Raw genomic sequence first — 13,784 nt, 5'->3', positions numbered from 1 at the left:
CCTTGTATGTTTGGTTATTTTTTATTGTCATTTTTTTCCTTATAGTATTTTATTCAGTGTGAAACCTAAAGCCTTGATATATTACCTTTCCATCCATAGAAGAAATTCATTGTTTTTCAGGTTGTAAGATAATGAATATGTATTATGTGTATGTTTCAAATATCATGATGCACAATTATTAATGCCAATAAAGCCTGAAAGGAAAACTCATTTTAATGTCTATCTTTTAAAAAATATATTTTATTAATTTATTCATATTACATCTCAATTGTTATCCCATCCCTTGTATCCTCCCATTCCTCCCTCCCTCCCATTTCCCTTTACTCCCCTCCCCTATGAATGTGACCGAGGGGGTCCTCCTCCCCCTGTAAATGCTCATAGGGTATCAAGTCTCTTCTTGGTAGCCTAATATAATGCCTATCTTTTAATTCAGTAGTTTTACTTGTGTTTGAAAACATTAAATTTTCAAGTGCAGACTATAAACCTGAATTTGCATTAAAGATCATAAAAGGATCTGAACACTGTGGTAACTGTATCTCATATCTGTGAAATTATAAATAAAGACCTGTTACAGGAAGATACAGAATGTCTGAGCATGGTCACTGGGGTCTCTGCTTTTTTCAGAAGTATCCATGGCTGTAGTAATATATGGCAACATTTGAATCTATTGCTGCAAAGAAGTGATGGCATTAATGAAATTATTATAAATATTGGAAACTTTTAACACTAATAGAAATTTTGTTTTATCTAGTAGGTCACACCTTTTCAAACTATAAACTATCTTAGAGAGTGATAAAACATCTGAAAGTTTATGGAAGTTATTGGAGCTGGAGAGATGGCTCAGCAGTTAAGAGCATTGGCTGCATTAGAAGGCATGGTTTTGTTTTCCAGCCTTCTCATTATGGTTCATGAATATAACTCTACTTTCCAGGAACATAACATCTATTTCTGGCCTATGTGGGCACTGCACACATGTAGAGTACAGACATACATGCAGGTAACTTCTCACACACATAAAATAAAACATCTTAGAACTAAAAGAAAGTTCAAATTACACCAAGCTAAACTAATAGGGAAGAAAAATACTGGGGAGTCAATGAAAAAATTCTGATCTGGCTCCTGATGAATGTGATGTCTAATCAGTATTCATGCAAACAAGATGATCAAAAAATTCTCAGAAGGACCAATATGACATTTTCTTAAGCAAGCAAATCATATGTTGTAACTAATGTGTATAATGTTATCTACAGGTGAAATTTAAGTAGAAATGATATTAAGTAGCAGAATAAAAAAGCAGTAGTGTTATTGGTAGGGATAGATGAGAGGGTATAAATGGATGAGAATGATGTCTTAGTTACTTTTGTTGTATTGAGACAAACACTTTGACTAAAAACAACTTGAGGAGAAAAGTGTTACTCAGCTTGCAATTCTCAGGTCACACCCCAAATCTGAGGAACATCAGAGACAGAAACGCAAGGCAGAAACTAAAATAGAGGCTATGACAGAATATTGCTTATGTGGCTTGCTCCCCATGGTGTGCTAAACCTACTTTCTTATTGTAACAAAGACCATCAGCCTTGGGTGTCACAATTCATAATGTCCTTGGACTGCCCATAGCAATCATCAGTCAAGAAAGTACATGAAAAATTTGCTTACAGCCCAATCTAAAGGAAACATTTTCTCAAATGAGGTTCCCTTTTTCCAATTAATTTTAGGTTATGTCAAGTTGTAATCAACCTTACAAGCATATGTGGTCAATGCAAAGTACATACTTCAAGTAAATATTATTATAAAGCATTAAGAATAAGGAAAATATGCCATAAAATAGAAATAAAATATCAGATGGCATTATTGTTGAATGCACAACTACTTGATCTCAATATTAGGCACAGGTGATAGATAACTATAAAATGCCAATATGAATGTTCAGACAGGCATGACTCAAACAAAATGATAATTCCTTTTAAGTTTTGGAAGAATTTCACACAAGTATGTAATATACTTTGATCAGTACTGCCTTCCTCCTTCTACCAGGCTCCCTATTACATCTCCCTCTAAACTTCAAGTCCTTTTTTTAAATAAAGAGAATATTTGGGCTGGAGAGATGGCTCAGCTGTTAAAGGCTAGGCTCACAACCATAAATATGAGAATATTTATTTCACATCCAGACAAAATTTAAGATCCAAATCAATCTGCTTGTACCCTAAGCATGCAATTTTGAATATTTGAATAAATTTAGTAAAGATAAAGTCAAAGAAAATGATAATTTCCATGAGAGGTGATTCATGCAATTTTTTCATGAGACATCTGAGGAATGCTGAATATCATATTTATGCAAGGATACCCTAGGGTGCTGGGTATCCATGTTTTTTGTCATTTTTATTATTTTTTTCTTTTTTATGTATGCATTCATATTATTACACATATATACAATAAACTTTCTACAGCAAGAAGAGCTATGAAACAATCAGGAATTATATAATGTTACACTCATACCGTTTTGAATATTTTTATATGGCAATCTTGAAGAAAACATCTTTCCTATCTTGTTGCATCTAAAATTCTGAATGTAAATCAATATCTATCATATATCATCTTTTTCAACTTGAAACATCTATATAGACCCCCAAAATACCTTAACCCCTAAACAACTAAGCTTAAAGTAAAACTAAACTATCTGGTCTTCAACACCAGCAGACACTTGAGAAGGAGTAAATTAAATTATCTGAATAGACAGGAAGTGCAGGTAAGCAGCTTCCAAAATGAGAAAATAACAGAGACAGTTTGCTCCCTGAGCAGTCACCCAAAACTCTGTATAACATTGAAACATCATCGACAGAATTTGGCCCAATATATCTGACAGACATATTTTTAAGGCAGGAACTACTGATGACTTGTTTACCCTCTCTTGGCAGAGTTTGTCCACCGACCTGCCTGCATCCAAGCTTTCCCATTTTTGGAAGAATTCTGTCTGTGGCAGAAATGACATTTTGCCTAGTGGGTAGTTTGTCATATTTGAAGCCATCTCCATAAAAAATGTTAGTTGGTGCTCATAATTTTCTTTGATGGAGGATGGTGTTGCCAGGAGTTAACCCATCTTATTGTCAAAGAATCTATAAAATAATAAAAACATCTTTAAATGCCATATTCTGTAGGTTATTTATTTTACCTTATCTATCTATAGAATCATATCTACATATTAAACCTAGAATGTATACCCTCTGATAAATATAGACTAGTCAGGGAAGATTACCAGCTCATATGCCAAGAAAATAATTTTAATAATAATAATTTTTTTACTGGAAGAAAGATATGCTTACAAATGTACAAAAAGGCTACAGAACACCAAATAGTTTGGACCAGAAAATACTTGAATCACATAATAATTGAAACATTAAATGCACAGGAATAGAAAAGAAAGAATCTTAAAAGCTACAAAGAAAATGGTCCACATAAAATATAAACGTGGGCCCATTTGAATTATGCCTTGACTTTGCAACAGAGACTCTAAAAGCCAGAAGGGCCTGGTCATGTATCTTGCATACTCTAAGAGACTACAGTTGTCAGCCCAGACTACTACAAAACAAAAGTTTCAATCACCATAGATGATGGAAATGAGAAATTCCATGACAAAACCAAATTAAAACAATATCTTTCAACAAATCCAGTCCTACAGAAAACAGTAGAATGAAACTTCTAACCCAAGGAGGTTAATTACACACTAGAAAACACAGGAAATAAATCATTTCACCACAGTAAAATCAAAAGAATAAAACCACACACACACACACACACACACACACACACACACACACACTACCATAAGCAACATCAAAATACCAGGAATTAATCATTATTGGTCATTAATATCTCTCAATATCACCAATATTTCCCAATAAAAAAACACAAGCCAAAAGAAAGGATATGAAACAGTATAAGTCATTCTGCTGCATACAAGAAACACATTTCAACATCAAGGATAGACATTACCTAAGAGTAAAGAGATACAGAAAGATATTCTAAGCAAATGAACCCATAAAGGAAGTTGGAGTAGGGATTCTAATAACTAGTAAAAAAAATAGGCAGTAAACCTCGAACCCCTACCCAGACTAGCCGATGAACAGGACATTCTCCACTGTTGAGTGGAGAAGGAGATCTAACTTTCACACAAACTCTGGTGCCCCATATTTGAACATGTCCCTTGGATGGAGATGCCTGGTGGCACTCAGAGGAAAGATAATAGGTCACCAAGGAGAGATTTGATACCCTATGAGCATATACAGGGGGAGGAGGTCCCCCTCAGACACAGACATAGGGGAGGGGAGTAGGGGGGAAGTGGGAGGAAGGGAGGAATGGGAGGATACATGGGATGGGCTAACAACTGAGATGTAATATGAATAAATTAATTAAAAAATAAAAAAAACAGACTTCAAAATAAAATTAATCAAAAGCGATGAAGAGAATTTCATACTGTTACCTGGATGAAAAAGCCTGGCAGCACTCAGAGGAAGAATAGCAGGCTAACAGAAGAGACTTGATACCCTATGAGCATATACAGGAGGAGGAGGTACCCCTCAGTTACAGTCATAAGGAAGGGGAGTAAGGAGAAAATGGGAGAGAGGGAGGAATGGGAGAATGACTATATTGGTTATAAATGCATCCTTTTCATGGTCATACAATAATGACATCAGGAAGCTCCTAGTTGTATTATTAGAGGTAAATAATGGGGCTGCAGAGTTGGTGCAATGCTTAAGGCACTGAGTATTGTTGAGAGGAGTCAACTCAACTCCTAGTACCCATATGGCAACTTCAGCCTCAGGGTATTCAACACACTTTTCTGGTCCCCCCAACTCTACTGCTTGCATCAGATGCCCTGATACGTAGACAGGCAAAACAACCACATATATAAAATAAAATTAAAATGGCATATACCAATATGTATTTAAAATGTTATTGTACATTTCCTCAGAAACAAAAGGAAAATTCAGACAATATTGTAAAAGGGATAAACTTACTTTTCTCGACTAGAAACTGAAATAAACTCAAGGCTGAACACTAATAAAAATCTTGTAGTTAATAATAATTTTAATTTCTGTAATCTGTTTGAAAAGTCTTGTGTTTGTACAAACTTTAATATTTTTTCTGTATTCTTTTTCCTTATGCATTTTATTATTTGCGTATTTTCCCCATCAATAAATATGCTTGCTCTAACATAAAAAAAAAAAAAAAAAAAGTCATCCAGATGAGGTTTCACTTCTGAATATTTATGCCCCAAATGCAAAGGCACCCACATTTGTAAAAGAAGCATTTCGAAAGCTTAAATCACAAATCACACTTCATACAGTCTTAAATACCCTATTTTCACCAATAGTCATAATATCCAGACAGAAACTAAGCTGAGAAATAATGGAACTAGCAAAAGTTATGACTCAAACGTACCTAACAGCTAACTCCTGTAATCAGGCAAGACTTCCAATGGAGGGATGGAGACACCACCAAGCTATAAAACTTTTGACCTACTTTTTTTTTTCTGCTTACAAGACATGCAGGGGTAAAGAAGGGGGAGACATTGAGGGAATGGCCAATGACTGATCCAGCTTGAGACCCATGCCATGACAGGAAGTGTGTTCCTCTGACTGTTAATATTATCCAGCTATAATTTCTAAAGTAGCCTAGCACAACCAACATGAGTGAGACTTCACCCCACTGATGTAAACAGTTGCAGAGATCCACATCCGAACATTAAGTGGAGACTGGGGAATTTATACAAAATGGAGAGGAGGAATTGTAGGACCCAGATGGGACAAGACCACCACAAGAAAACCCACAGTATGAACTATCCTTGAATCCTAGGAACTAACAGAGCCTGAACTGCCAACCACTTTTATGGGACTAACCTAGGCCTTCAGGACATATGTATCAGTTGTGTAGCTTGATCTTCACAAGGGGACTTGCAGGAGAGGGACTATGAGCATGTCTCTGACTTTGTTGACAGCTGTTATAACCCTTTTCCTTACCTGGACTAGACTCAGTAGAGGAAGATACAAGTAATCTTACTTCAAATTCAGATTGGTATATCCATGGAAGGCCTCCCTCTTTGTGGGGAGGGGGACATAGAAAGGAATGAACAGTGAATTGGGGGAGGAGCAGTAAAGTCAGGGACTAAAAAAAGATAAGAAAGAGAGGTAGCTGCAGTCAGAATATAAAATAAATAAATATTTTAACGAATAATTTTAAAAGACACCACATGTAATGTACATGTGCACTCCTTTAATTTCAGGAGCTATGATGAGGGGACAGCACAGGCAAGCGGAAACTACACAGTGAGTCCCTGTCTTTAGAAAAAGCAACTAAACAAAAAACACCACACACAGTAATTAGACATTTTAATTTATCTTGATCCTGAAGGACTTCTCCCTCTAGACTGATGCTGACAGTATCCAAGGATTTTGTGCAAGCTAGCAATACAGAAAAAGCAATTCTACAAAGCTATAAGGGCCTATAAGCGACCCCAACCCCCACCCTCAGATGACAAGCCTAGAATGATTTAGCTAAGATTAGTGGCACTTATATCTTGGAACAACTAATAGCTCTCTAATTGAACTTAAGTCCTCTTCAATAGGAGCGAATGCGTGCCTGGTACCTTAAACGTGACTGATGGATTTGTGTTCCTTTAAAAAGAAACTACTACTGCTACTTTCTTAAATCAATACTGCATTCTATACAGTCATCCATGTACCCACAGGTAAGAAAAGCTCTCTCATCGCCTCACCAAAGAAGTTTCTTTATCAAGCCAACCAAAAACTTCACAGAAATATCCAAGTGCTCAAACTAGAGAAGACAACTAACTATACTGAATGTGCAACCCCATTTAATGTATCCTAAACACAATCCCCTTCTGATTGTTTCCAATTTCCTTCTCAGTCCATTTTTAATTGGTATATAGGTAGGCTACTGATTTTTGTGTTTCAGTTTTCTATTTTGATACTTTTCTCATGGTACTTATCAGATGGAGAAGTTCCAAGGTAATTTTTTTGTGTGTGTGTGTGATCACTTACATTTAAAAATCATATAATCTAAAGATATAGTTTGACTCCTTCTATTTATAACATCTTTATCATCTTCAGCTGTTTAATACTCTAGCTAATACTTCAAGCACTATATTGCACTGGCATGGACAGATTGAACAACCGTGAATTGTTCCTGATTTTCACAGAAATTCTTTGAGTTTTTCTCCATTTAGGCTAACGTTGGTGGCGGGGTTGCTATAAACACATATCTTATGCTGTGGTATACCTCTGTATGCATAAACTCTCAGATAATTTTATTACAAAGGGCTTTTTTATTTTGTCAAAAGCCTCTTCTACATCTAATTAGATGAACATGTGTTTTTGTCTTTCATTCTGTTTAATAGTGGATTACATTTACTGATTTGCATACATTCAAGCATCTCTGAATCTCTTTGATGATGAATTCTTGATCATGGTGGATGATCTTTCTGATGTGTCCTTGATTACATTTTTAAGCATTTTAGTGAAAAATTTGCATCATTGATCATAAAGGAAATTGGTCTCTAATTCTCTTTCTTTGTTGGGTTTGTAAGTGGTTTAGGTATCAGGGTCACTGTGGGATCATAAAAGGAATTGGCCAATGTTACTTTTGTATCTTTTTGTGGAATAATTTGACAAGTTTAATAGTGAAGTCTTTGAAATTTTGGTGGAAATCTGTGATGAATCTATCTGGCAATGGGCTATTTTTAAGTCACATCAATTTACTGTTTCTACTATACTTCAGGTTTGGGCATATTTTTTGATATTTTCATTTAGTTCTACAATGTTTATTATTTCCTATTCATTTTCTGGTTTTTCTGTGTTCAGATGAAATGTTCTGTAATATCTACTAAGTCCACTTGATTTTTTTCATTTCAATTATCTCCAACATTTATCTGTATAGTTTTTGCCTAGATGATATGTCTGTAGGTCAGAGCAAGTAAGGTATTAAGACTTCCCAAATCACACACTATCAGTGTGTGGACATCAATATGTACTTTTTGCTGCAGTAGTATTTCAATTATTAACTAAGTGTCTTTGTGTTTGGTGTCTAAATATTTGGAGTTGTAATATTGTCTTGGTGGACTTTTCTTCTGGTTAGTTTTGCTTTGAACTCTATTTTCCCAGATATAAAAACTGCTGTACCATCTCTTAATATCTTTTTAAATACCTTTACCCTGAAATTATGTATATACTTGATTTTAAGGTATGTATCTTTGATGTAGGAGATGGAATGGGTGCAGTTTTTGAATCACATTCTGTGCCTTTTATTAGGTAGCTCAGCCCACTTATATTAAAGGTTATGTGTTAACGATGCTTGTTGATTCTTTTCTTATGATTGTGTAGATTTTTGTTCCCTCTTGATTTGTTGGCCTAGAACTATTTATACCTTGTTTTCTTGAAAGTATTTAACATCTTCAGGATGATGTTTCTGTCCAGCTATATCTGTAGGTCTGGATTTAAAGATAGAATCTTCTTAATATGTTTTCTCCATGGAATTTTTTATACCTTTCTGATAGAAAATTTTCTGGTGTACGGTCTGGGCTGGCATCTGTCTGTGGTCTAGGAGAGTATGTGGAACATCTATTGAGGCCTTTCTGTGTTTAAAGCCTTCATTGAGTTGTCAGGTGTTCTAACTGAGTCTGCCTTTACATGTTACTTGGTCTTTTTTCCTTGTAGTTTTTTTTTAAATGTTCTTCCTCTTTTCTGTAGGTTTACCATTTTCATCATTGTGTATTATAAAGAATTTCTTTGCTGGTCTTGACTATTTGGTGTTGTATGTTTCTTGTACCTTGACAGTTACCTCTTTCCATAGGTTAGGGGAATTTTATTTTATGATTTTGTTAAAAATATTTTCTACGATTTAACTGCATTTCTTCTTTTTACTCTTTTTCTAGTGCTTATAGATTTTTTTCATAGTGTTCCAGATTTCCAGGATGTTTTATGCTTCCTGTGAGTGTGAGTGTGTGAGAAAGAGAATGAGGTAGAGGAAAAGAGAAGGAGGGAGTATGTATGTTTGTTTGTTTGTTTGGGTTGGGTTTTTTGTTTTATTTTAAAATATAATATTTTGTTTGACTATCCACCTAGTGTATCCAAACTTCAATGCCTGAAGGTGTTTCTACTGTCTTTTGTAATTTGTTGGTGAGGCTTACCTCAGAAGTTTTGTTTGAATTTCTAATTTTTTTCTTTTACTTGACCCCAGTTATGATTTTGCTTAGTGATTTTATTTTCACATTTACGTTTTGACTGTTTTCTTTTTTTTTTTCCTTTTCTATATTTCTTTTTTTTTTATTAATTTATTCTTATTACATCTCAATGGTTATCCCATCCCTTGTATCCTCCCATTCTTCCCTCCCTCCCATTTTCCCCTTATTCCCCTCCCCTATGACAGTTCCTGAGGGGGATTACCTCCCCCTCTATATGATCATAGGGTATCAAGTCTCTTCTTGGTAACCTGCTGTCCTTCCTCTGAGTGCCATCAGGTCTCCCCATCCAGGGGACATGGTCAGAGGTGAGGCACCAGAGTGTGTGAGAACGTAATATCCCACTCTCCACTTTACTGTGGAGAGTGTTCTGTCCATTGTCTAGATCTGGGTAGGGGTTTAAGGTTTACCGCCTGTATTGTCCTTGTCTGGTGCCTAGTTTGAGTGGGACCCCTGGGCCCAAATCTGCCTATCATAATGTTCTACTTGTAGGCTCCTAGGACCCTCTGGGTCCTTCTACTTTGCCTTTCTCTCATAAATCTCACATCTAGAGTCCCACTAGAATGTCCTCTCCTCTGTCTCTGTTTACTGGTAAGTGAAGGCTTTCGTGGGACATGCCCGTTGGGCTAATATGCAGATATAAGTGAGTATATACCATTTGAGTCTTTCTGCTTCTGAGTTAACTCACTCATTATGATCATTTCTAGCTCAATCCATTTATCCACAAATTTCGGGAATTCCTTGTTTTTAATAGCTGAATAGTATTCCATAGTGTATATGTACCACAGTTTCTTTATCCATTCTTCTACTGAGGGACACTTCGGCTGTTTCCATGTTCTGGCTATTATGAATAGGGCTGCATGAACATGGTTGAGCAAATTTTCTTGCTGTGTGCTGGAGCATCTTCTGGGTATATTCCAAGGAGTGGAATAGCTGGGTCCTGAGGAAGCCCTATTCCCATTTTTCTGAGATAGCACCAGATAGATTTCCAAAGTGGTTGTACTAGTTTGCATTCCCACCAGCAATGAAGGAGTGTTCCTCTCTCCCCACATCCTCGCCAGCATGTGGTGTCGCTTGAATTTTTGATCTTAGCCATTCTGATGGGTGTAAGATGGAATCTCAGCGTTGTTTTGATTTGCATTTCCCTGATGATTAAGGAGGTTGAGCATTTCTTTAAGTGTTTCTCAGCCATTTGATATTCCTCTGTTGAGAATTCTCTGTTTAGTTCCATGCCCCATTTCTCGATTGGGTTATTTGGTTTGGTGGTATTTAATTTCTTGAGTTCTTTATGTATTTTGGATATTAGACCTTTGTCAGATGTGGGGTTAGTGAAGATCTTTTCCCAGTCTGTAGACTGTCGCTTTGTACTCTTTACGGTGTCCTCTGCCTTACAGAAGCTTTTCAGCCTCATGAGGTCCCATTTATTAATTGTTGACATTAATGCCTGGGCTGTTGGTGTTCTGTTCAGGAAGTTGTCTCCTGTGCCAATATGTTCCAGGCTCTTCCCCACTTTTTCTTCTAAGTGATTTAGTGTTTCTGGTTTTATGTTGAGGTCTTTAATCCACTTGGATTTGAGTTTTGTACAAGGTGACAGATAGGGGTCCAGTTGCATTTTTTTACACATAGACATCCAGTTAGACCAGCACCATTTGTTGAAGATGCTATCCCTTTTCCATCGAATGGATTTGGCTTCTTTGTCAAAAATCAAATGACCATATGTGTGTGGATTCATATCTGGGTCTTCAATTCGATTCCACTGATCAACCAGCCTGTTGCTGTGCCAGTACCATGCAGTTTTAATTACTATTGCTTTATAGTACAATTTGAGATCAGGTATGGAGATTCCTCCAGAGAACCTTTTATTGTACAGGATTGTTTTAGCTATTCTGGGTTTTTTGTTTTTCCATATGAAGTTCAGAATTGAACTTTCAATGTCTTTAAAAAATTGTGTAGGTATTTTGATAGGGATTGCATTGAATCTGTAGATTGCTTTTGGTAGGATGGCCATTTTTATTATGTTAATTCTCCCTATCCATGAGCAAGGTAGATCCTTCCATCTTCTCATGTCATCTTCAATCTCTTTCTTTAGGGTTTTGAAATTTTTTTCAAACAGGTCCTTCACTTGTTTAGTAAGAGTAACTCCTAAGTACTTTATATTACTTGTGGCTAATGAGAAGGGTGTAGTTTTCCTAATTTCTTCCTCTGCAAGCTTGTCATTTGTGTATAGGAAGGCTACAGACTTTTTTGAGTTAATTTTGTATCCAGCCAATTTGCTGAAGGTGTTTATCAGCTGTAGGAGTTCTCTGGTGGAATTTTGAGGGTCACTTATGTAGACTATCATATCATCTGCAAATAGGGATAATTTGACTTCCTCCTTTCCCATTTGAATACCCTTGATCTCCTTATGTTGTCTTATTGCTCTGGCTAGAACTTTGAGTACTATATTGAAGAGATATGGAGAGAGTGGGCAGCCTTGCCTTGTTCCTGATTTTAGAGGAATTTCCTTGAGTATCTCACCATTTACTTTGATTTTGGCTATTGGCTTCCTATATATAGCCTTTATTATGTTGAGGAAAGTGCCTTGTATTCCCGATCTCTCTAAAACTTTAAACATGAATGGGTGTTGGATTTTATCAAATGCTTTCTCTGCATCCAAAGAGATGATCATGTGGTTTTTTGTTTTCAGTTTGTTTATGTGGTGGATTACATTGATGGATTTCCGTATATTAAACCATCCCTGCATGCCTGGAATGAAGCCTACTTGGTCATGATGAATGATATCTCTGATGTGCTCTTGTATTCGTTTTGCAAGTATTTTATTTAGTATTTTTGCATCGATGTTCATCAGAGAAATTGGTCTGAAATTCTCTTTCTTTGTTGAGTCTTTGTGAGGTTTAGGTATCAATGAGACTGTGGCCTCATAGAATGAGTTTGGTAATGTTCCATCCATTTCTATCTTTTGGAGTAACATGAAGAGTATCGGTATTAACTCGCCCTTGAAGGTCTGGTAGAATTCAGCACTGAAGCCATCTGGCCCTGGGCTTTTTTTGGTTGGGAGACTATCAATGATTACTTCAATTTCTGTAGGGGAAATGGGACTATTTAGCTTGTTTATCTGTTCTTCACTCAACTTTGGCAAGTGAAATTGATCAAGAAAATCGTCCATTTCCCTTAGATTTTCAAATTTTGTGGCATATATGCCTTCAAAGTAGGATCTTATGATTCTTTGTATTTCTTCAGTGTCTGTTGTTATGTCTCCCTTTTCATTCCTGATTTTGTTGATTTCAATACTGTCTCTCTGCCTTTTAGTTAGTTTGGCTAAAGGTCTGTCTATCTTGTTGACTTTCTCAAAGAACCAGCTCTTGGTTTTGTTGATTCTTTGGACTGCTTTTTTAGTTTCTAATTTGTTAATTTCACCCCTGAGTTTGATTATTTCCAGGCGTCTACTCCTTTTGGGTGTTTCTGCTTCTTTTTTTTCTAGGGCTTCCAGTTGTGTCATTAAGGTGTTTATGTGCGATGCTTCCAATTTCTTTTTAAAGGCACTTAGTGCTATGAATTTTCCTCTTAGCACTGCTTTCAGTGTATCCCACAGATTTGGGTATGTTGTTCCTTCATTTTCATTGAATTTCAGAAACTCCTTGATTTCTTTCTTTATTTCTTCCCTGACCCAGGTGTCATTTAGCAGAGAGTTGTTTAGTTTCCACATACGTGTAGGCTTTTTGTTATTTCTGTTGTTGTTGAATTGCAACCTAAGCCCATGATGATCTGATAGGATACAAGGTATAATTTCAATCCTCTTGTATCTGTTGAGGCTTTCTTTGTGAACTACGATGTGATCAATTTTGGAGAAGGTTCCATGGGGTGCAGAGAAGAAGGTGTATTCTTTCTTGTTTGGGTGCAAGGTTCTATAGATATCTGTTAGATGCATTTGACCCATGGCATTGGTTAATGATGTTATTTCTCGGCTTAGTTTCTGTTTCGATGACTTGTCCTTCAGTGAGAGTGGGGTGTTGAAGTCTCCCACTATTATTGTGTGGGGCTTGATGTGTGGTGTAAGCCTTTTAAACAGATCTTTTACAAATGTGGGTGCCCTTGTATTGGGAGCATAGATGTTCAGAATTGTGATGTCATCTTGGTTTACTTTACCTTTAATGAGTAAGAAGTGTCCATTCTCATCCCTTTTGATTAATCTTGGTTGAAAATCTATTTTGTTCGATATTAAAATGGCTACGCCTGCTTGCTTCTTGTGTCCATTTGCTTGGAATATTTTTTTCCAACCTTTTATCCTGAGGTGATGCCTATCATTATGGGTGAGATGTGTTTCTTGGATGCATAAGAATGTTGGATCCTGTTTATGCACCCATTCAGTTAGTCTGTGTCTTTTTATTGGAGAATTGAGACCATTGATGTTGAGAGATATTAATTGACTGTTTTCTTTATTTCATTAACTGTTTCCACTTTCACATACTTCATTAATGAATTTATTCATATCCACTTTGAGGTCCTGGAGTGAATTTAAAATTGCTAATTT

This window comes from Acomys minous (genome assembly GCF_964271855.1).
Source record: "Acomys minous genome assembly, chromosome: 9".
Lineage (NCBI taxonomy): Eukaryota > Metazoa > Chordata > Mammalia > Rodentia > Muridae > Acomys > Acomys minous.
This window is presented reverse-complemented; position numbering follows the sequence as displayed.